This window comes from Dendrobates tinctorius, unplaced genomic scaffold (genome assembly GCF_039654945.1).
Source record: "Dendrobates tinctorius isolate UK_male_01 unplaced genomic scaffold, ASM3965494v1 ptg000192l, whole genome shotgun sequence".
Lineage (NCBI taxonomy): Eukaryota > Metazoa > Chordata > Amphibia > Anura > Dendrobatidae > Dendrobates > Dendrobates tinctorius.
Window position 1 is genome coordinate 540,345 of NW_027361859.1, and position 25,394 is coordinate 565,738.

Genomic DNA, 25,394 nt, shown 5'->3' on the forward strand with positions numbered 1-25,394 from the left:
TAGGCCATCAGAAAGAACACCAACTCCATCACCATCATCAACCCTCTCTCAGTCCGCCCTGTCCACTGCTACTTCCACCATATGCAGCTCTCAAGTCCAGCTCACCCTCCCAGACACTATGAGTAGGTCAAGAAAGTACTCAGTCTCTCATCCGCGTACACTGGGTTTGAACGCCCACATTGCCAAACTAATCTCGTGCCAAACTAATCTCGTTTGAGATGATGCCCTTTCGGTTGGTGGAAAGCACAGCTTTCCGCGAACTCATGGCCTATGCAGTACCACGCTATGACCTACCCAGTCGCCACTTCTTCTCTCGCAAAGCCATCCCAGCCCTCCACCATCATGTGAAAGACCGCATTGTCCATGCACTCAAGCAGTCAGTGAGCGGAAAGGTGCACCTCACAACTGATGCATGGTCCAGTCGGCATGGCCAGGGCCGTTACGTGTCCATCACTGCGCACTGGGTTAATGTGGTGGATGCAGGGTCCACAGGGGACAGCGGTGGTGGGACAGTGCTGCCTAGCCCACGGTATAGGAAACAGTTGGCTGTAGGCGTTCGACCCTCCTCCTCCTCCTCCTCCTCCAGAAGCGAAAGCTCGTCCACAGAGCGCAGTCGTACGAGCACTCCATCTGCAGCTGCCACTGTTGCACACGATGTGTCCCCCTATCGAGCAGCTAGTGGAAAGCGTCAGCAGGCTGTGTTGCAGATGATGTGTTTGGGCGACAGACACACCGCCGAGGTGCTGGCCGAGTACTTGAAGCGACAAACTGAGTCATGGCTGGGCAGTGTACATCTTGAGGCAGGCAAGGTAGTTAGTGATAACGGCCGTAATTTTGTGGCAGCCATAGCCCTTTCAAAACTCAGCCACATACCTTGCTTGGCTCACACCTTGAACCTGGTGGTGCAGTGCTTCCTCAAAAATTATCCGGAGTTAACAGCCCTGCTCCAGAAGGTGCGAAGACTGTGCGCGCACATCCGCCGGTCGCCTGTACACTCCGTTCGTATGCAGAAGCTGCAGCGATTGCTCCACCTTCCCAACCACCGCCTCATTATCGACATTGCAACAAGGTGGAACTCCACCCTGCACATGGTGGAGCGGCTGTGCGAGCAGAGGCAGGCCATAATGCATTTGTGGGAGGTTACACGGCCAGGCACTTTGAGAGCAGACATGGAGTTGACAGGCGTGCAGTGGTCGAAGCTGAAAGACCTTTGTAAAGTCCTTCAGTGTTTTGAGGAATGCACACGGCTGGTAAGCGCAGACGACGCCATCCTAAGCATGAGCATCCCACTTATGCGTCTGCTCATGCAAACTTTGACGCACCTTAAGGAGCAGGCGTCTGCAGCCAATGTTGATGAGGAGGAAGAGGAGGAGGGAATCCTTGATGACATTCAGCCATTGTCTGCTCAGGGACCTCTCCTGGACGAGGTGGAGGAAGAAGAGGAGGAGGAGGAGGAGGATGATGGGGATGATTACTTAGGGGAGGAGGATGCATCTCGTGGGGCAAGTGAAAATGTTGGCGTGGCAAGGTCTGGTACAGGGTTTGTGCGTGACTGGAGGGATGTGGATTTGCCAGAAAGTGCTCCTCCACCCAGCACTCGCAGTGCATCATTGACACCGGGAACATTGGCCCACATGTCAGATTATGCCTTGCGGATCCTAAAAAGGGACCCCCACATTGCCAAAATGATGAACGATGACGACTACTGGTTGGCCAGCATCCTGGATCCACGCTATAAAGGCAAATTACAAAACATCATGCCACAGGAGAACCTTGACCTAATGTTGGCTAATAAACAAGCAACTCTGGTAAATCGGTTGCTTGAGGCATTCCCAGCACACAGCAGCGGTGATGGTTCTCACACGAGCCGTACGGGCCGGGGGGCAGCTTGGCAGAGGTGTTCGTGGTGCACACAGCAGAAGTGGCGTTGGAGACAGGGGTTTCATGACAATGTTGTGGACTGATTTTTCAAATACCGCTCACACAACTGGTAATACTGCATCGATGGAAAGTGACAGGAGACAGCAGTTGTCAACTATGGTTACAAACTACTTTTCCTCCCATATCGATGTTCTCCCACACAGGTCATTCCCCTTTGACTATTGGGCCGCTAAACTGGACACCTGGCCTGAATTGGCCCAATATGCCTTACAGGAGCTCGCTTGCCCAGCTGCAAGTGTGCTATCGGAAAGAGTCTTCAGTGCAGCTGGATCAATCCTGACAGAAAAAAGGACCCGTCTGTCAACCCAAAATGTGGATGATCTAACCTTCATTAAAATGAACCACGCATGGGTTTCCAAGGATTTTGTCCCACCTTCCCCTGATGACACATAAGGTGACAGAAAAATGGCTTGCTTTGGTCCACCTCTTCCTGGTACTTCACCTATTTCGCCTTTTGCATCAGCTGAATGTCCAACATCAACATATGCCACTTTCTAAAACTCCCTAACTGTGCTGCCTCCCCCCCCATGGCCGGGGTAACCACCTAGCGCACGACACCGTGCGAGTGCCGTTGCCCTGGACAGGTGGGTAGGCCGACTCTTGGGCGCGGGCACTGGCACAGGGTCCCTCATAGTGCAATCAAGTGTCTCTGACGGTGGTGGTGCACACCCGCCGTCAGACACACCGCTGTACTATGAGGGGCCCAGTGTCAGTACCGACGCCCAAGAGTGGGCCCCCCTTGCTTGGGCAGGGCCCCAGCATTTGCAATCTTTACCTCTCCCTGCTCCTCCGCTGTGTAATCTGGGCCGTCAAATCCATACTGTGCCTGACACCGTCTGAGCCTGCCTCCTGAGACATATATTTTGAATGTGTACGCTATCCATACATGTTATCCAGGGATACGGTACCCTTTCTAACCTTTGTGCAATGACGTGCAATCCATACTGGGCCTAACACCGTCTGAGCCTGCCTCATGCTGTATAGACATATATTTTGAATGTGTACGCTATCCATACATGTTATCCAGGGATACGGCACCCTTTCTAACCTTTGTGCAATGACGTGCAATCCATACTGGGCCTAACACCGTCTGAGCCTGCCTCATGCTGTATAGACATATATTTTGAATGTGTATGCTATCCATACATGTTATCCAGGGATACGGTACCCTTTCTAACCTTTGTGCAATGACGTGCAATCCATACTGGGCCTAACACCGTCTGAGCCTGCCTCATGCTGTATAGACATATATTTTGAATGTGTACGCTATCCATACATGTTATCCAGGGATACGGTACCCTTTCTAACCTTTGTGCAATCACGTGCAATCCATACTGGGCGTGAGAACGGCTGGCGAGCTGTTAAGCAAGCTACAGCACCTGTCCAGACAAGTACAGGGATTCCTTAGTGAGGAGACTTATTTGATTGTTTTCAATGTTGGGACAGCAATTTTTGGGGAGCACTATACTCTGGAGAATGATAGATGGGGCCCACCATACACTGGAACATTCCAAAGGTGGACATCAGACACTGGAGCAGCATTTACAGGGCCCATTATACACTAGAGCATTAGAAATGGGGCCCATTATGTTTGGAGCATTATTTGGGCCCATAAGACAGTGGAGCTTCATCCATGGGGACCAACATATACTGTAGCATTATGTGGAGCTCATCATATACTGTTTCAAACATTATATGGGACCAATGATTCTGTATGGAGAAATAGATGGGCCTCGTCATGAGATGTAAAAAGTGAGGTATTTTTCATTGTACTATACCGCTATTTATCTGCCGTATCGGAGCATGATGAGTTGTGGTATGTGTTAAAGGGGCGCTCTTTCGCCCAGGGCACATGAAAACCTGCAGCCAGCCCTCCCCCCCCCCACAACTTTAGCCAAATAACACCCATTTTTAAGTGCGTAACTTATATTATGAAGTTAATTAAGGTTGACAAGCTTAAGTAAGAAGAATTGATGGTTTTGGCATTCAAATGGGCACTGTTGGTGTGTTTCCTGTCCTCCTCTCACTGCCGACTTTTATTCCCCATTGACTCACATTGGGTTTCGTGTTTCGGGACGACCCCGACTTTTCCCTATAATCGGACGATCTTGCTCGACCCGACTTTTGGAAAAGTCGGGTTTCACGAAACGAAACGCGACCCTAAAAAACCAAAAGTCGCTCAATTCTAGTGTATACGTTTGGTTTGGCCTCCCATTGAATTTATTGGGATTCGGGTACGTTAGTTGAACTGTTTGGCGAATACATTTGGCAAATGTCTAAACATTTAGCAAATCTAACCTAACCAAACCTTAAAAGGTTCCCTCATTTCTACCCCACTCACCATAGGCTGGCCCTGGTAAGCTTTATTCAACCATGCAAGACAGAAAAAATATCAAAGTCCAGTAGGTGGAGAAAACCCCCAGAAATGCTGATATAAATAAGGTAATAGACACAATAGTCCATAGCTACAATGCTAGAGAAATTCACCGCACACTCTATTTTAGGTATTCCAAGGTTCTTTATTTTGATAAGACAAACACAAAAAAAGTTGGCTTTGAAATGTGCTACAAAGTAAGACGTTTCGACCCTACCAGGGTCTTTATCACAATGCCATTTGGTAGTTGAGATAGAAGGTGGTATATTTGAAGAGGAAGGGTTGCAGTTAATGCTGCACTTTCATGTTTCCACATGGCTCTTCCACGCCTATGCCTGCTTGCTGACCACCCAGCATAGATAAGCAGTATGCTGATAGGGCAGTAGGCATGAAGCATCACAGTCTCCTGTTTCCCATACACTGTCTTATTATTATGCTTACTTATATAGCGCCATCATATTCCACAGTGCTTTACAGGCATTATCATCACCTTGAAAACAAATCCGTGAACATTTCCATATTTTTTCACATTACAGCCAACTTACATGTATTTTATTAGAGTTTCATGATAACTTTTTACATTTTAATGGCTTCTAACAGTTCAGAAAAATGGTGGTGGGCGGCCATGTCTTGCCCGTCACAGCCAATAAAAAGCACCAAGAAAAAATTAATGAACTTCAGAAAACATTTGGAAGTTGCTCTTATTCTTTCAATTCATGTTGCATCTTTTGGAGCATTTTTTCCACCATAACTAAGAGTCGGTGACATCGCTGATATCATAGTTCCCCTTAATAATACATTTTATGGCCTTTTGAAATGGCCTCAGTAGGCAATGCGTCCCTCATCACTTGCCAATGGCGCATCTCAGGGTAAGGTTGAAGTCACACTTAACGTATAAAAAATCGGTTCAGTTTTGATGGCCGAGAATTGCACAAATTTTCTCCATATGGTGATCCATATGGAATCCGTTTGCAATGCGATGATGCAACTTCCTCGCATCTAGTATCCGTATGGCATTCGTATGCTAAAATCGCATTGTAATACACAACTCTACACATCGTTTTAAATCCAAATATTCTTCAGAGCATATACAGTATATATTGTAGTATGACTGGTGGTCGCATAGTTAATGGGAGGTATATGTCACAGGGATGGATGCTCCCTGCAATGCAAAGCGGAGTATTTTGTATTTAGTGCATGTGAGCACTAACATGTCGTTTAGTGCACCTGTGTCCGGGTTGGGGGTAGCTATGAGAGATGGGAGGGTCTGGCTACCCATAATACCTCACCTCTGGGTGAGGGTGCTAACTGTACCCCTTTTTCCCTGTGTGTATGATTGTGAGGTTCAGGACCTGCAGTGAGGTCAAGACCATGTGACCAGCCCATGTGATCCATACCTCACCTGTGGATGTAGTTACAGGCGATGTAATTGAGGTGTGTTTAGCACATGGGAGTGAGTGTTTGGGAGAGTCTAGCACTGTGCACAGACTTCCATATGTCCAGGTGGGACACTACAGAGTGGTCTGTGTGAGGAAGATGAAGCCTTCCTGTGTCTGTGCCTCCAGATAGAGCTCTGCTATGGACATTGATGCCGTGTCTGCCTGGTGTAAAGACTGTATACCTCTTTTGTTGCGGATTTGATGGTTTTGGAGCAAACAATTCACATGGATGTTGAAGAGAATGTGCCTTCTGTTTCCTCCTACGCAGCTGAGTGAGTACAATCCTTACAATATATACATACAGTGCTGTGCAAATTAATTGGGACAAAGCACTCACACCTGTTCAAAGCAGTAAAAACTGGTGTGAATCACTGACTGGTAACCAACATAAGATTTTACTTACAAAAATGCTTTGTCCCAATTAATTTGCACAGCACTGTATATATATATATATATATATATATATATACACTCACTGGCCACTTTATTAGGTACACCATGCTAGTAACGGGTTGGACCCCCTTTTGCCTTCAGAACTGCCTCAATTCTTCGTGGCAGAGATTCAACAAGGTGCTGGAAGCATTCCTCAGAGATTTTGGACCATATTGACATGATGGCATCACACAGTTGGCGCAGATTTGTCGGCTGCACATCCCTGATGCGAATCTCCCGTTCCACCACATCCCAAAGATGCTCTATTGGATTGAGATCTGGTGACTGAGGAGGCCATTTGAGTACAGTGAACTCATTGTCATGTTCAAGAAACCAATCTGAGATGATTCGAGCTTTATGACATGGCGCATTATCCTGCTGAAAGTAGCCATCAGATGCCTGTTCTTAGCTGAGAGGAGTGGTACCCAGTGTGGTCTTCTGCTGCTGTAGCCCATCTGCCTCAAAGTTCGACGCACTGTGCGTTCAGAGATGCTCTTCTGCCTACCTTGGTTGTAACGGGTGGCAATTTGAGTCACTGTTGCCTTTCTATCAGCTCGAACCAGTATGCCCATTCTCCTCTGACCTCTGGCATCAACAAGGCATTTCCGGCCACAGAACTGCCGCTCACTGGATTTTTTTTCTTTTTCGGACCATTCTCTGTAAACCCTAGAGATGTTATTGCACAAAAAGGTCCTTAAGCAACCCCAGATAAATTAGTCCACTCAGAACAATTTATGTAACAAAATCAGATGCTTCAAAAAACTATCCATTTGTTTTTTTTGAAGAAAAGAGAGTGAGACATATATGATATAAAAATATAAATCTAAATCTTTATTAATCCATCCATATACATGTTAAAAATAAGAAAGGTTTAGGAACAAAAAGAAGAGGGACAATGGGTCTAAGATAATTTATGCCACCTGGTAAGTGCCATGTTCAAAAATAGTTCCATGAGTTCTAATTAGTATGTAAAGTAGCCATAGAGTAAATTTAAAGCAAAGTGACACATTTACCATTTAAAAATCTATAACAGATTAACATTAATCAGGTATCTCAATGCCTTGAAATATATTATACCAAAAATTGCATCATCGCACACTATTAAATGTCCATTTCTACTGTGCATTTAAATAAATTACTAAGACTCATGACTAGCCACTGTATCACTCTTATAAACTAGCACATAAACGCTCCCATAAGCATGGGGGAATTAATGATCACGGACACATTACCTGGATCCTGGTGGCTAAATAATTGTAAACGAAAGCCCAGTCCCTCTGCCCCGACGCGCACGTTTCGCCCAGCTTCATCGGGGGGCGTGTGAAGCCGATGAAGCTGGGCGAAACGTGCGCGTCGGGGCAGAGGGACTGGGCTTTCGTTTACAATTATTTAGCCACCAGGATCCAGGTAATGTGTCCGTGATCATTAATTCCCCCATGCTTATGGGAGCGTTTATGTGCTAGTTTATAAGAGTGATACAGTGGCTAGTCATGAGTCTTAGTAATTTATTTAAATGCACAGTAGAAATGGACATTTAATAGTGTGCGATGATGCAATTTTTGGTATAATATATTTCAAGGCATTGAGATACCTGATTAATGTTAATCTGTTATAGATTTTTAAATGGTAAATGTGTCACTTTGCTTTAAATTTACTCTATGGCTACTTTACATACTAATTAGAACTCATGGAACTATTTTTGAACATGGCACTTACCAGGTGGCATAAATTATCTTAGACCCATTGTCCCTCTTCTTTTTGTTCCTAAACCTTTCTTATTTTTAACATGTATATGGATGGATTAATAAAGATTTAGATTTATATTTTTATATCATATATGTCTCACTCTCTTTTCTTCAAAAAAAACAAATGGATAGTTTTTTGAAGCATCTGATTTTGTTACATAAACCCTAGAGATGGTTGTGCGTGAAAATCCCAGTAGATCAGCAGTTTCTGAAATACTCAGACCAGCCCTTCTGGCACCAACAATCATGCCACGTTCAAAGGCACTCAAATCACCTTTCTTCCCCATACTGATGCTCGGTTTGAACTGCAGGAGATTGTCTTGACCATGTCTACATGCCTAAATGCACTGAGTTGCCGCCATGTGATTGGCTGATTAGAAATTAAGTCTTAACACACAGTTGGACAGGTGCACCTAATAAAGTGGCCAGTGAGTGTATATATATATATACACTAGCTGAAGAGCCCGGCGCTGCCCGGGTATAGTAACTAACTGTGGTTAGTTATAACAAATTATAATTATCCTCCATCCCATAGTCCCTTGCCCATATACCCATCATACATATTCGACATCCCATAGTCGAGTGCCCATATACCCATCACACATCCTTCATCTCATAGTCCAATGCCCATATACCCATCATACATATCCTCCATCCCATAGTCCCATGCCCATATACCCATCATACATATCCTCCATCCCATAGTCCCATGCCCATATACCCGTCACACATATCTGCCATCCCATAGTCCAGTGACATCCTCCATCCCATAGTCCCGTGCCCATATACCCATCATACATATCCTCCATCCCATAGTCCAGTGCCCATATACCCATCACACATCCTCCATCCCATAGTCCCGTGCCCATATACCCATCATACATATCCTCCATCCCATAGTCCCGTGCCTATATACCCATCATACATATCCTCCATCCCATAGTCCCGTGCCCATATACCCATCATACATATCCTCCATCACATAGTCCAGTGCCCATATACCCATCACACATCCTCCATCCCATAGTCCCATGCCCATATACATATACGCCATCCCATAGTCTCGTGCCCATATACCCGTCAAACATATCCTCCATCCCATAATTCGGTGCCCATATACCCATCACACATCCTCCATCCCATAGTCCCGTTCCCATATACTCATCACACATCCTCCATTCCATAGTCAACCATTATGACATCATAATGAGTGGCGGAAGGGCTTGCAACCTATGATGACATCAGCGTCGCCATGGCAACCATTGTGACATCACAATGAGGGGCGGGGCTTGATACGCACACACTGTTTCCCCAGTATGCAAATAGGGGCATTATGACATCATAATGAGGGGCGGGGCTTGATGCGCACACACTTTTTCCCCCAGTCTGTAGATAGGGGCAAAATTGTTTGGTGAATTGGAATGTGCAGGGTTAAAATTTCACCTCACAACATAGCTTAGGACGCTCTCGGGGTCCAGACGTCTGACTTTGCCAAATTTTGTGGCTGCAGCTGCGACGGTGCGGATGCCTATCCAGGACATACACACATACACACACACATACATACACACATACATACACAATTTGAGCTTTATATATTATATATATATATATATATATATACTAGCTGAAGAGCCCGGTGCTGCCCGGGCATAGTAACTAACTGTGGTTATAAATTATAAATTATAAATTATAATTATCCTCCATCCCATAGTCCCGTGCCCATATACCCATCATACATATCCACAATCCCATAGGCCCGTGCCCATATACCCATCATACATATCCGCCATCCCATAGTCCCATGCCCATATACCTATCATACATATCCATGATCCCATAGGTCCATGCCCATATACGCATCATACATATTCGCCATCCCATAGTCGTGTGCCCATACACCCATCACACATCCTTCATCTCATAGTCCCATGCCCATATACCCATCACACATCCTCCATCCCATAGTCCCGTGCCCATATACCCATCATACATATTCGACATCCCATAGTCGTGTGCCCATATACCCATCACACATCCTTCAACTCATAGTCCCATGCCCATATCCCCATCATACATATCCTCCATCCCATAGTCCCGTGCCCATATACCCATCATACATATCCGCCATCCCATAGTCCCGTGCCCATATACCCATCATACATATCCTCCATCCCATAGTCAAACATTATGACATCATAAAGAGCGGCGGGGCTTGCAACCTATGATGACATCAGCGTCTCCCGGGCTAATAACTGCTGTTAGCAAAATAGAATATGTTAACAAAAATTTATTCTGCACATAAAAACCACAAAACAAATAGATAGAAATGTAATTATTAAAAGGCAAAAACTAAGCCAATAGAAGCATTTCACAACATATATTTCAACACCAGAGATATTCCACACAGATTTAAATAAATTGGCCAAGTAATGTGAAGTAATCTTGTACTATTTATTCGAGTGCCTTTTGATAAACGACATTCTTAATTTTTCCTTCAGGTGCAAAGATGAGCAGATTTTTGGCTGCTCCAACTGTTGAACAGGCCACATAAAGTTGACCATGAGAAAAGTATGGAGATTGTAAATCGATTCCAACTACTTTCAAGGACTGTCCCTGAGCCTTGTTGATGGACATAGCAAATGCCAGTCGAACAGGAAACTGGAGGCATTTAAAATCAAAAGGCAAATCAGATGGAATGAGAGGAATTGTTGGAATGAAAACATCTTCTCCTGTGGCACATCCTGTCAAAATGGTTGCCTCAATTACATGTGGAAACAGGTTCTTAATCAAGAGTCTTGTTCCATTACACAGATTTGGTGGATCCAAATTTCTCAATAGCAGAATAGGTGCTCCAGGTTTTAGAAAGAGGTTGTGAGGAGGAAGTCCTTGTGGCTCCAAGGAATTGAGGAACTCAGTTGGATAAAATAATGCTTGAGCAGGGTCTAAAACTGTATCCACTGACTTGTAAGTTGTGCACACACCTGGAAGGAGATTTAGAATTTAAAGATTGATCTTATTGACACTGTCATTTTTGGGAGCTAGAATAGCCCTTTCACACAGCCAGCCAGAATTTTTTAAGTGGAGTTCAATGTTTGGAAAAACCTTTGCTTTCAACTCCTCAATGGAAGTTACAATGCAACAAAAGTTGCTTGGGAAGGTGATCTGTCCAGTGGTTGAGTTTACTGGTGCCTTGCCATCTCCAATAGTCAACAGCTGGCTCGAAAACAGCTGGCTAGAAACATCGCCCGTCATGTAGAACCTCATGTTTGTGTTCAGTGACATTTTCTTTACTTTTCTCCAAAGGTACGATGCTTTGAGACAGGCATTGAGTTCGTCTGCAGGGGTTGATCTTGGAATAACAGGTAGTGTTTGGCGGAAGTCACCTGCCAAAACAACAACTACTCCTCCCATGATATATTTGTTGCTACGCAGGTCTTGCAACAGTCTGTCCACTGCTTCCAGAGCCCTTTTGTGTGACATGGTGCATTCATCCCAAATGATGGCACTGCATTTTTGAAGCAATTTTGCCAGTGCTGATCCCTTGGCAATATTACATACGGGGCTGTCACTATGAGACAGGTTAAGTGGTAGTTTGAATGTCGAATGTGCTGTCCTGCCACCTTTTATAAGCGTAGCTGCAATTCCAGAAGATGCCACTGCAAGTGCAATCTTTTTTTGTTGTCGAAATTTTGCCAGGAGCAAGTTGATTACAAATGTCTTTCCTGTTCCACCTGGAGCATCAAGGAAGACAATCCCACCTTTGTTGGTTTCACTGAAACTTAGAATGTAGTTATAGGCGTCCCTCTGATCTGGTACCAATATTGGCTCGTTCTGAGACACAAATGCTGTCAGTTCATCAATATTGAAGTTTGTTTCTATGAAAATCTCCCTACACATTTGGATGCCTTCAGGATTTCTTATTGGAGCAGGCAAACCAAGCAACTGTAAGGCTTTTCCTGACATTGCTTTGCACAGATCTTCAAGGAGCATTAAAGTTTCCTTGAACATTTCCTGAGTTGCTGTGGATTTTCCCTTCTAATCTGCATGAGGATGTCCTCACTGAGATCATTTTTGTACTTTGTCCAAATCTCAAGAGGATTTGAAATGCTGCAGGTTGTTAGAATAATAGCAAAGAGGTGTCTTAGTCGCTTTGGGGTTTGTGTGGCTGCTGCTTCACTGAGGGTCATGTCCCAGTGTCCATCATTTTCCAGAAGTTCTTTTCTTTGGCAAGCTTCCCTAAATGTTTTACACACATGGCCTCCGACGGTCTTCAGGTCAGAAAATGATGTAGGGCCTTTGACAACATGAAGTAACATGCGCAGGTAGAAGCACTCTGCATTTGACGGATGAACAGTGTAGACGCGACCAAGAGTATCAGTTGCTTTCACCCCTGGATAGCCTTCAATATCAAGCCCCCGTTTCCTCCGTTCCAGTGTTTTTCTGGAGGCATTCCAAGTGTAGTACTTTGGTGGATCACAGTAGAGAATTGTTTTTGCTAAAGTGTCTTGTTGACACAGCTCAAAAAATGCCAAGAGGGTGGTCTTAGGTGGTGTTAGGAGCTGCTGCTGTAAGTTTGCTGGGTTAAAGTAAATTCTCTGTCCATTTCCAAGTGCACACTCAGATGCGCAACTGGTGGGTAGCGCTCATGAATGGAGAATCCTTGAATTCTCCAAACAGCTTCATTGCTGCTTATGTACCTGCCCATCTGGAATGCCTCCACTTCATCAATAATAGGTCCATTTTTCTGCAGTTCAAAAACTGCTTGATCACTTCCTTTGTGGACATATTTACAGATATACTTGATTGATTTAACAGAGTGGCAATATTCAACATTTATGTGGGCCTGGAAAATTTTTGACAGCAAAGGGTTGTAAGGCACTACCCACCTGTTGCCAATTTCTATCTCTTGCAGTGATGATCCAACACACATTTTGAGCTTTGCTATGAAACCACCATCCCCTGGCTTTCTTCTTCGGTAGACTGGATATCCATCTTGTCCTGTTTGGGTTTCTTGGACCAGGGATCGTGGGTAATGCTTTGAACACCTGCCATCAATCATACAGGGAGAATTTTTGTTGAGACTCCCACAGGGACCATGGATCATGTTTTTTGTGATGATGTCAAACAGCAATGGGTCAGTCTGAAGGTCTGGCAATTCGGCACTGATGATATTGTCAATTTCGGAAGGCTGTATTTTTTGCTTCAGCCAGATCAAGATGTGGGCATGCGGAAGGCCTCTTTTTTGCCATTCAACTGAATACATCCAGCACTGCGTCTCACCATAAATATGTGATTTTGTGATGAGATTAGTCATTTTTGAAAGTTTCTGTTTGAAAACCCGAGCAATAAGGTCATGGCGATTCACTGTTTTTTGGCCCGGCAACAGGTGCCCTCCAATTTCCTCCCAGGCAGGATTGCAAGTAAAGGTGATGAAAAGATCTGGACGGCCATACTTTCTGACATAAGTCATTGCATCCTGTGTGTATTCATGCATGTGTCGTGGGCTTCCAGTGACAGTTGATGGAAGAATAACCATTTTCCCCAACTCTTTTAGATCAGCATCATTTGCAACAGCATCTCTAAGGTGAATATCTTCTTCTGCCCTGAGCTTCTTTTGATTTAGTCGGATCTATAATAGACGTTCACTCTCAATCTTTGCATACATGTCAACAATAAATTGGTGAAAGAGGTGTTTGCATTTTAAGATGCGATTTTCCTCTGCAAATCTTGTCATGATCCTATATGCATAGAAGACCATGGCAGACACTTTTTTTCCTGAAGGGTTGCCTGTTGTAGGGTCTGTCTGAGGTATTCCAAAGTGATAGCCATACTGTCCCTGCCAAAAAAGATGATTAGATATTGCAGTGCATCATAGGACCTGTGAGTTTCTGCTACTCGTTGCAAACTATTGTTCCTTTTCTGAAGCACAATGTCACGGCTTTGAAAATCATTACCTACAATCAAGATGGCAACTTCATCAAATGTGGGAGCATTGAAACGTCGCTGATGTTCACCTTGTGGTGTTTTGTCAGCTCGAATGACAACCTTGTAATCGTCATTTGGCATGCATTCAAGTGCAGTGGAAGTTTTATCTTGCCATTTGCACAGCATAAACCTGGCGGTTCATCCTTCCATTTCAGGGCACTGCAGTACATGCAGACCACATCCATTTTTCCTATCTGAACTGTAAAATTATCCTGATAGCTTATGTGTGACTGGTAACAAAAGGCAGCATGTTTAAAATCTCTAACCATTTCCTGTGCCCTGGTGGAAGACATAACAATTCTCCTAGTGGCAAGTAGGCCTTCTCTCTGCTGAGATAACTCATTGGCCCTTAAGGAAGCAGCTCTTCTCTTATCTGCAAGCCTCGCTTCCCTCTCCTCAGAAAGTTCACTGGCCCTTGAGGAAGCAGCTCTTGTTTTCATGTCTGCAAGCCTCGCTTCCCTCTCCTCAGAAAGTTCACTGGCCCTTGAGGAAGCAGCTCTTGTTTTCATGTCTGCAAGCCTCGCTTCCCTCTCCTCAGAAAGTTCACTGGCCCTTGAGGAAGCAGCTCTTGTTTTCATGTCTGCAAGCCTCGCTTCCCTCTCCTCAGAAAGTTCACTGGCCCTTGAGGAAGCAGCTCTTGCTTTTATGTCTGCAAGTCTCGCTTCCCTCTCCTCAGAAAGTTCACTGGCCCTTGAGGAAGCAGCTCTTGTTTTCATGTTTGCAAGCCTCGCTTCCCTCTCCTCAGAAAGTTCATTGGCCCTTGAGGAAGCAGCTCTTGTTTTCATGTCTGCAAGCCTCGCTTCCCTCTCCTCAGAAAGTTCACTGGCCCTTGAGGAAGCAGCTCTTGTTTTCATGTCTGAAAGCCTTGCTTCCCTCTCCTCAGAAAGTTCACTGGCCCTTGAGGAAGCAGCTCTTGTTTTCATGTCTGCAAGCCTCGCTTCCCTCTACTCAGAAAGTTCACTGGCCCTTGAGGAAGCAGCTCTTGTTCTCTTGTCTGCAAGCCTCGTTTCCCTCTCCTCAGAAAGTTCACTGGCCCTTGAGGAAGCAGCTCTTTTTTCATGTTTGCAAGCCTTGCTTCCCTCTCCTCAGAAAGTTCATTGGCCCTTGAGGAAGCAGCTCTTGTTCTCTTGTCTGCAAGCCTCGCTTCCCTCTCCTCAGAAAGTTCATTGGCCCTTGAGGAAGCAGCTCTTGTTTTCATGTCTGCAAGCCTCACTTCCCTCTCCTCAGAAAGTTCATTGGCTCTTGAGGAAGCAGCTGCTATTCTCATGTGTGTCAGCCTTGTTTCTCGGTCTTCACATTTTTTCATTGGCCCGTAATGCAGCTTTTCTTTTTGCATCAGCTGACCTTCGTGCCATGGTCTTCCTTTTCTGATGAGGCATTATTGTTTTAAAAATAATCTATTACACCCACAGCCCATATACCCATCACATATCCTCCATCCCATAGTCCGGTGCCCATATACTCATCAGACATCCTCCATTCCATAGTCAACCATTATGACATCATAATGAGCGATGGCAAGGCTTGCAACCTATGATGACATCAGCATTGCCATGGCAACCATTGTGACATCATAATGAGGAGCGGGGCTTGATACGCACACACTGTTTCCCCATTATGCAAATAGGGGCATCATGACATCACACTGAGGGGCGGGGCTTGACGCACACACACTTTTCCCCTCAGTATGTAGATAGGGGCAAAATTGTTTGGTGAATTGGAACGCGCGGGGTTAAAATTTCACCTCACAACATAGCTTAGGAGGCTCTCGGGGTCCAGACGTGTGACTGTGCCAAATTTTGTGGCTGTAGCTACGACGGTGCGGATGCCTATCCCGGACATACACACATACATACATACATACATACATACACACATAATACACACTTTGAGCTTTATATATTAGATAGCTGAAGAGCTCGGCGCTGCCCGGGCATAGTAACTAACTGTGGTTAGTTATAGAAAGTTCTAATTATCCTCCATCCCATAGTCCCGTGCCCATATACCCATCATACATATCCACGATCCCATAGGCCCGTTCCCATATACCCATCATACATATCCTCCATCCCATAGTCGAGTGCCCATATACCCATCACACATCCTCCATCCCATAGCCCCATGCCCATATACCCATCATACATATTCTCCATCCCATAGTCCCTTGCCCATATACCCAACATACATATTCTCCATCCAATAGTCCCATGCCCATATACCCATCATACATATTCGCCATCCCAGTCGAGTGTCCATATACCCATCACACATCCTTCATCTCATAGTCCCATGCCCATATACCCATCATACATATCCTCCATCCCATAGTCCCATGCCCATATACCCATCATACATATCCGCCATCTCATAGTCCCGTGCCCATATACCCATCATACATATCCTCCATCCTATAGTCCAGTGCCCATACACTCATCACACATCCTCCATTCCATAGTCATTGTCATTGTGACATCATAATGAGGGGCGGGGCTTGACACACACACACTGCTTCCCCAGTATGCAAATAGGGGCATTATGACATCATAATGAGGGGCGGGGCTTGACACACTTTTTCCCCCAGTATGTAGATAGGGGCAAAATTGTTTGGTGAATTGGAACGCGCGGGGTTAAAATTTCACCTCACAACACAGCTTAGGACGCTCTCGGGGTCCAGACGTGTGACTGTTCCAAATTTTGTGGCTGTAGCTGCGACGGTGCGGATGCCTATCCCAGACATACACACATACACACACACACATACATACACACATACATACACACTTTGAGCTTTATATATTAGATATGTACATATATATATATATATATTATAACGGGCAAAGCGTCACTCTGTCTGAAGCCCTTATAGACTGCGCAAGCGCGACACGCCTGAGCAGTCTGGCTCCAGACAGAATGAGTCATCCAGCGGTGAAGAGTGTGTATGGTGCCCAGAGATGGCGGTATGCGTACATACCGTGATCTTGGGCGCCATACTTACATACTTACCTGACCGGGAGGAGCGTTGCCCCGGCGCTTCTCTTAGGCCGGAGACCGGAAAAGCGCATGCGCATAGCGCGATCCGGCGCCATTTTACTGAAGACACATGGGCAGTACGCCGGCGCCAGACTCCTCCCTCAGCCTCCAGCAGAACATGCAGCGCTGGAGCACAGGAAAGAAGGGTGAGTATAAATGTTTTTTTTGTATGTGTGCAGTTTAATTGAGGTGAGGGGGACCATACATACCACAAAAGGGGGGAGAGGTGACCATGCATACCAGTATTGTTGGGTGAGGGGACCATGCATACCACAAAGGGAGGGTGAGGGGACCATGCCTACCACGAAAGGGGAGGGAGGGGACCATGCATACCATGAAAAGGAGGTGAGGGGACCATGCATACCACGAAAAGGGGTGAGGGGACCCTGCATACCATGAAAGGGGGGTGAGGGGACCAATCATACCACGAAAGGCTGTGGAGGGGACCATGCATACCACGAAAAGGAGGTGAGAGGACCATGCATACCACGAAAAGGGGGTGAGGGGACCATGCATACCACAAAAAGGGGGGTGAGGGGACCATGTATAACAGGATTGGGGTGTGAGGGGACCATGCCTACCAGGATTGGGGAGTGAGGGGTAGCATGCATACCAGGATTGGAGGGTGAGGGGACCATGCATACCAGGATTGGGGGGTGAAAAGACCATGCATGCTAGGATAGGGGGGGTGAGGGCACCATGCATACCAGGATAGGGGGATGAGAGGACCATGCATACCAGGATTGGGGGGTGAGAGGACCATGCATATCAGGATAGGGGGGTAAGAGGACCATGCATACCAGGATAGGGGGTGAGAGGACCATGCATACCAGGATAGGGGGGTGAGGGGACCATTTATACCAGGATTGGGGGTGAGAGGACCATGCATACCAGGACTGGGGTGTGAGGGGGCCAAACATACCAGGATCGGGGGGTGAGGAGACCATACATACCAGGATAGGGATAAGGGGGTACCATGCATGCCAGGATTGGGGGGGTGAGGGGACCATGCATATCAGGATGAGGAATAGGGGCCATGCTTACCAGGATTGGGGGGGTGAGGGTACCATGCACACCAGGATAGAAGAGAGACAGCACATACCAGGATGGGAGACCATATACCAATAAAAATGCTCGCCACCCGGGCATAGAATGGGTTCATAGCTAGTATATATATATATATATATATATAAATATTAGCTAGATAGATTAAAAGCCGGCAACTGATCTGCCACGTACAGTATACAATAGAATAGGTTATAATAGAACAGATAGAATAGATATATACACATAGAATAGGTGTATATATATGTATAAACATGGTCGCCAAGGGGTAGCATGATCAGCCGCTCCGGTACTCACTGTGCTGGAGGCTGCTTCATCCCTGGTACATAGCTCACTCCTGGGGTTCAAAAAACTGTAGGCAGAGGCCGGATAAACTTTAAACAGTTCAACTTTATTTTCCTCAGGACACAGCACATCCAACACACCTTTAGGACTCTTGACACGGTGCCAACAATACTTCTTCCACAGCAGCACCCTGCTTCTTCAGGGATACAGGAGTGATCCACACAATGACAACGGACCGAGGAGTCCAGTGAATACGGCACTTCGACCTCTCATCCTGCGACTGACTTCAGATCCACGATGGTACCCGTCTACTAGGTTGTTCACCCTTTTATGGTAATCTTGTTCACGCACTCGGCTAGTGGCCCACTCGTATACTTGGTCAGTTCCGACACACTGGCTCTCATCTCCACAGGGACTCTTCTACTGTACACCCTGCCTTAAAAGCTCCCACACTCTGGCTGTCGTCTCCACAGGGACTCTTCTACTGATCTCCCTGGCTCAACAGCTCCCAGATACAGGCTGACTTCTTCACCGGCTTCACTGTCACATCAGCTTCCAGTTACAGGCTGACATCTCTCCAGCGGCTCTCCCACTGGCTGCTGCTGTAGGCAATACACTCCACTTCTCTACTTAGGATGGCTGAGGGACTCTGCTTCACTCCTTGTCTGTCAGCTAGGCCATGCTCCCAATCACACCCATTACACAGCTAGTCACACCCATGTCCACACCCAAACCACACACATTTAGCACTGCTGATCACACTGACTGGTACTGAGGTCACAGTGGCTGTCATTATGGGCACAATGGCTGGCATTATAGGCACACTGACTGGTACTGAGGAAAGGAAAGAAATAACAGAGAGAAAGAAAGAACACAGAGAAAGAAAGAAACAGAGAGCGAAAGAAAGAAAACAGAGAGGGAGAGAGCAAGAAAGGGGGAAAAGAAAGAAAGAATGAAAGAAAGAGGGGAAAGAAAAAAAACAGAAAGAAAGAAAGAAAAATAGAAAGAAAGAAAGGGGAAAGAAAGAACAGAGAGGGCAAGAGAAAGAAAGAGGGGAAAGAAGGAACAGAGAGAGAACAAAAGAAAGAAAGAAAGAACAGAGAGAAAAAGAAAGAAAGAGTGGAAAGAAAGAACAGAGAGAAAGAAAGAAAGAAAGAAAGAAAGAAAGAAAGAAAAAAGAAAGAACAGAGAGATAGAAAGAAAGAAAGAAAGAAAGAGAGAGAAAAAAGAAAGAGGGGAAAGAAATAACAGAGAGGGAGAGAAAGAAAGAGGGAAAAGAAAGAACAGATAGAGAAAGAAAGAGAGAAAAATAACAGAGAGAGAAAGAAAGAACAGAGATAGAAAGAAAGAAAGAACAGAGAGAAAGAAAGGAAGAACAGAGAGAAAGAAAGAACAGAGAGAGAAAGAAAGATTAGAGAGAGAAAGAACAGAGAGAAAGAGAAATAAAGAGGGGAAGAAGGAAACAACAAAGAGAAATAAAGAAAGAAGGGAAAGAAAGAAAGAACAGAGAGAGAGAGAAAGAAAGAGGGGAAAGAAAGAACAAAGAGAAATAAAGAAGAAAGAAAGAAAAAGAACATAGAGAAAGAAAGAGTGGACAGAAAAAAAAACAGAGAGAGAGAAAAAAGAAAGAGAGGAAATAAAGAAAGAACAGAGAGGGAGAGAGAAAGAAAGAGGGGAAAGAAAGAAGAGAAAGAAAGAAACATAAAAAAAGAAAGAACAAAGATAGAGAGAAAGAAAGAACATAGAGAGAAAGAAAGAAAGATAAAAAAGAGAGGAATGAAAGAAAGCAAAGAAAAAGAAAGAAAAAGGGGAAAGAACAGAGAGAGAAAGAAAGGGGAAATAAAGGAAGAACAAAGAGAGAGAGAATGAAAGAAACAGAGAGAGAAAGAAAGAAAGAACAGAGAGAGAAAGAAAGTGGGGACAGAAAAAAAGATCAGAGAGAGAAAAAGAGGGGAAAGAAATAACAGAGAGAGAAAGAAAGAAAGAAAGAACAGAGAGAGAAATAAAGAGGGGGAAGAAAGAACAGAGAGAGAAAGAAAGAAATAACGAAAGAAAGAGTGGAAAGAAAGAACGGCGAGAGGGAAAGAAATAGAAAAGACAAAAGAACAGAGAGAGAAAGAAAGAATAGAGAGAAAGAAAGAGGGGAAAGAAAGAGAACAGAGAGAAAGAAGGAAAGAACAGAGAGAAAGAAAGGAAGAACAGAGAAAGAAATAACAGAGAGAGAGAAAGAAAGAACAGAGAGAAAGAAAGATTAGAGAGAGAAAGAAACAAGGGAAAGAAAGAACAGAGAGAAAGAAAGAAAGAGGGGAAAGTAAGAAAGAACAGAGAGAAATAATGAAAAAGGAAAGAAAATGAACAGAGAGAAAGAAAGAGTGGACAGAAAAAAAGAACAGAGAAAGAGAAAAAAAGAAAGAGGGGAAAGAAGGAACAGAGAGGGAGAAAGAAATAAAGAGGTGAAAGAAAGAAAAGAACAAAGAAAGAAAGAAAGAAAGAAAGAAGGGAAGAAAGAAAGAACAGAGAGAGAAAGAAAGATTGGAAAGAAAGAAAGAAAGAAAACAGAGCGAGAGAGAAAGAACAGAGAGAGAGAGAAAGAGGAAAGAAAGAACAGAGCGAGAGAGAGAAAGAAAGAACAGAGAGAAAGAAAGAAATAAAGAAAGAAAGGAAAGAGAGAACAGAGTGAGAAGTAAAGAATAGAGAGAGAAAGGAAGGAGAGAGAGAAAGAAAGAAAGAACAGAGAGAGAAAGAAAGATTAGAGAGAGAAAGAAAGAGGGGAAAGAATGAACAGAGAGAAAGAAAGAACAGATAGAGAGAGAAAGGAAGAGGGGAAGAAAGAAAGAACAGAGAGAAAAAAGAAAAAGAGAAAGAAAGAGATGAAAGAAAGAAAGAACAGAGAGAAAGAAAAAAAGAAAGATTAGAGAAAGAAAGAACAGAGAGAGAAAGAGAAAAATAAAGAACAGAGAAAGAAACAGAGAGAAAAAGAAAGATTCTATAAAGATACTATGGCAGCCCGGCTCCCATTGTAATGCCCACCTGAGCATCCCAGTGCAGGATATATCATGATCTGCTCACATGGCAGACATCCCTGAATTCAAGGTGATCCTGCTGTCCACACTGTCGGAGGAGGACACGCTGATGGATCGGAAGCATCCCACAAAGGGCCTCCATAGTTCCGTCACAATCTCCCCCCAAAATTACCTCATTTCCGGTCAGCTTCCAGCACATCACTTCCGGTGGAACTTCATGTGTGAATTTTAGAGTGCTTCTCAGGGTTCTGCCGTGTACTCCTGTGTCCGCGGGAAAACTAAGCTCCCGGCCAGGGCAGTGGGGCAGACTCTCTCTCAAAATCGGGACTGTCCCACTGGATCCGGGACGGTTGGGATGTATGAATGCTCCCCACCACTGTACACCTTGTACACACGCGGCTCCGCCTCGTACACACACGGCTCCGCTCCATACACCTCGTACACACGCGACCCAGCTCCGTGCACCTCGTACACGCGCAACTACGCTCTGTACACCTCGTACACATGCAACTACGCTCCGTACATCTCTTGCACGCACAGCTCCACTCTGTACACCTCATTCACGCGCGGCTCCGCTCCGTACACTTTGTACACGTGCAGCTCCACTCCGTACACCTCGTACACACGCGGCTACCCTCCGTACACCTCGTACACGCGCGGCTATGCTGTGTACACCTTGTACATGCGTGGCTACGCTCCGTACACCTCGTACACGCGCGGCTCCGCTCCGTACACCCCGTACACGCGCAGCTCCGCTCCGTACACCCCGTACACACACGGCTCTGCTACATCCACCCTGTAAACCCCTCCTGACCCCACACAGGGGTCATGTGACCCCTGACTCCTCCCCTCCTGTGACCTCATCACAGGTCCTGTGTCTACAGAGCAGCCCAGCGATGTAATTGCTGGGATTTATCAGTGAGGGGCTGTGGTGGCCGGTGGGTCTCTCTGGGAGTGCAAGGATGGGGTCGGTGCATGGGGGTAGTGGCGCCTCAGTGCATTGCGGGAAAATAAGCTCCCGGGTGGGACAGCGGTTGGGGGGTCAAAATCGGGACTGTCCCACCAGATCTGGGACCGTTGGGAGGTAAGGGAAATCTATCTCCCCTCAGTTCCTGGTTAACCACTCCTCTAATGTCCCCCCTAGTTAACCCTCTAGTGTCCTCCTAGTGGCTCCAATATATATGTGCTCAGTGCCCCCATCTTATGTCCATTCTCTCTACATTCTCTCTAACTACACAGCCTCTACCTAATACACCTATGTAACACAATATTGCAGTATAAAGATATACACAATTTACATATAAGGCACAGAGCAGTACATACAAATATGTCAATCATAGAAGCAAACAGTAGTAACAATATCTACAGGGCTAGGCCCTGGCACCTCCATATATATATATATATATATATCTTTATATTGCATAGAGAGATAGAAGAATAGCTGGTAATTCATTTGTCGGCTTCTGTAAAATCAGTGCAGGAGCCGACAGGATAGGAGACATGGTTTACATACAGTAAATCCATGCAGAATAGTTAGATATATAGATGTCAGTGACCAATATGATTAGCATAGTGTGTATAAATTAGGGGACATGTCTATATTTAATAAATGATTCTTTTCAGGGGGAAAAATGGCGTGGGCTTCAGCGCAATTTTCCAAGCCAGAGAGGGAAAGCCAGTGACTGAGGGCAGATATTAATAGCCTAGGAAGGCACCATGGTTATTCCCCCCCCCGGCTACAAACATCTGCTCTCAGCCACCCCAGAAAAGGCGCATCTCTAAGATGCGCCAATTCTGGCACTTAGACTCTCTATTCCCACTGCCCTGTAGTGTTGGCTTATGGGGTAATAGTTGGGGTGTTGATGTCACATTTGTATTGTATGGTGACATCAAGTCAGGCTTAGTAATGGAGAGGTGTCAATAAGACACCTCTCTATTACTAATCATATAGCTGTTAAGGGGTTAAATAAATACACAGCCATATTAAAATATTTTAATGAAATCAAACACAACAGTTTCCCATATTTGTTGTACAGCTAATCCATGTGAAGCCCTCGTTCTCCTGTAATAAATAAAAAATAATAAACCAACAATATACCTTACCTGTCTGGCGATCTTTCGTATTCTGTAATCCATACCAGGGGGTTAAACAGTTTACAACCGGGAGTGGGGCTAAGATGCGACCTCCCCGGCTGTAAACCACTGACGAATGAATGAGATTATGCCAGTGCAGCACCACTGATTAGTGGTGACATCACTGATGTTACACTCCCTCACAAGCTGAACTGCGATTACCTCTTGAGCGGGGGAAAATGCAAGTTGATTTCCCTGTGCTCAATAGTTGAGCACGGGTCAGGCTGTGAGGGAGCGCAGCATCAGTGACATCACCTCTATTCGCTGAAGCTGTTCTCATAGCTGGTTTGAACCCGCTGTGACCTCATCCCTGGCATTTTCCCATGGTCCTGAGGTCACAGCAGGGTGAGGAATATGCGGTCCAGACTCACAGCTACTCAGACTTGACCGTGTGAAAGACAGGGTAGTGGTGGTGGTGGTGGCAAACTGACTGGAAGCATTATCCGCTATCCAACCAACAACCTTTTACAGTGTTCAGGGTTCAATAGTGGTGTGCTGCTGCGGTCTCCTAGTAATTGGGACAGGAGGTTGGGCGAAAAGATGTGGATGTTTTTTGTGGCACAATTTCAGCTTGCTCATGGCCTCAGCCTCGGCCTCTGCTTGCACCATCACCATCTCGTCCAGTTCCCCATCCCTTGCCATGCGCCTTGCCCATTTTAAATGGAGGACAATATTTTACATGGTCACTACAAATGGTTGAGTTTAAAATAGCTGGCCTGTAGGTAACATTTATTTTTTTTCAACAAACTGGTGTCAAAAACTGGCATAAGATACCCCAACAAAATATTACGGCAGCCCAGGAATGGCAAAATTTTCTGTGCACTCAGATGTGATCGCTGTGACAGCCAAACCCTGTTTAAAATATATGCCCTGTAGGTAACTATTTTTTTTTCAGCAAACTGGTGTCAATAACTTGTATAAGACACTCCAACAAAATTTTAAGGTAGCCAAGAAATGGGAGAATTGTCTGCGCACTCAGATGTGATCGCTGTGATGGCCAAACCCATCTTTAACCCATTTCCAACATCGGGCATATATTTAGGCCAATATCGGACTCCCTCCCTTTGATGTGAGCTCCGGAGGTGAGCCCACATCTTTGAACAGCTGACATGTGCCCCCAATAGCCGCGGTTGGAATCGTGATCCACTCGTGGCTATTGACTAGTTTAATGCTGCTGTCAAGCGCTGACAGCAGCATTTAAATGGCGCTTCCGACAAGCGCGCTGGAAATACACTCACCGGTGACCCTTGTCATTGCAGAAAAAAAAGGGGGGTAGGAAGCACCACTAAAGGGCAAAATGACCAATTTTCAAAAATATTCAAGGGGTGCTGCAAAACGCACAGGCAGAAGCATAATTCAAAAAGGAGAAAAAAGAACCCAGCATATTAGGCACAACCCTGGTAGAGAGGGAGCAAAAAACCATCCTGTTGTGAGTTCATTTTCCCCTTCACTACTGAGGCCCGATGAACTCCCTCTTCTGGTAAGGAAAGGTAGTGAGCCTGATTATCAGTCACCTGAGCCTAATGATGATGACTGGCTGAGTGGAGTTACGGACTGGATATAAGGCTGCCGACGCACTTCTGCCCTGCGGGTGATTTCTCTGTGGGATCCTTGGAGACCAGTCTGAATTCCTGCTCTTCTAAAGATAAGTTTCTCTGCTCAGCTTTTTGCATTTGTGTTTTGACTTTGTTTTTCTGGATTTCTGCCATTTCCTGCTGGGGTGAGCTGAATTCCTTTTGCTCTGTCTTCTGAAGATACCGGAGTGCTGATTTAGTTTTGAAGCCTAGCTGCTTCAGGGTCTTTTTCCATATCAGCTGTTGGCTTATGTCTTTGATAGGGTTTTTGGCAGATTGCAGACAGCAACCGTCCTTTCCTGTCCTGTGTAGTTTAGTTTGGGCCCCATTTGCTCAGCCTATCTTTCTATCTGTGTGAGTGTTTT

General features: G+C 45.3%; 2 pseudogenes; both read right to left on the bottom strand.

The window, feature by feature from the left end:
• Positions 1–10,385: 10,385 nt before the first annotated feature.
• Positions 10,386–11,924, bottom strand: LOC141055926 (ATP-dependent DNA helicase pif1-like; annotated as a pseudogene).
• On the bottom strand, positions 11,924–14,000 carry LOC141055927 (uncharacterized; annotated as a pseudogene).
• Positions 14,001–25,394: the final 11,394 nt, after the last annotated feature.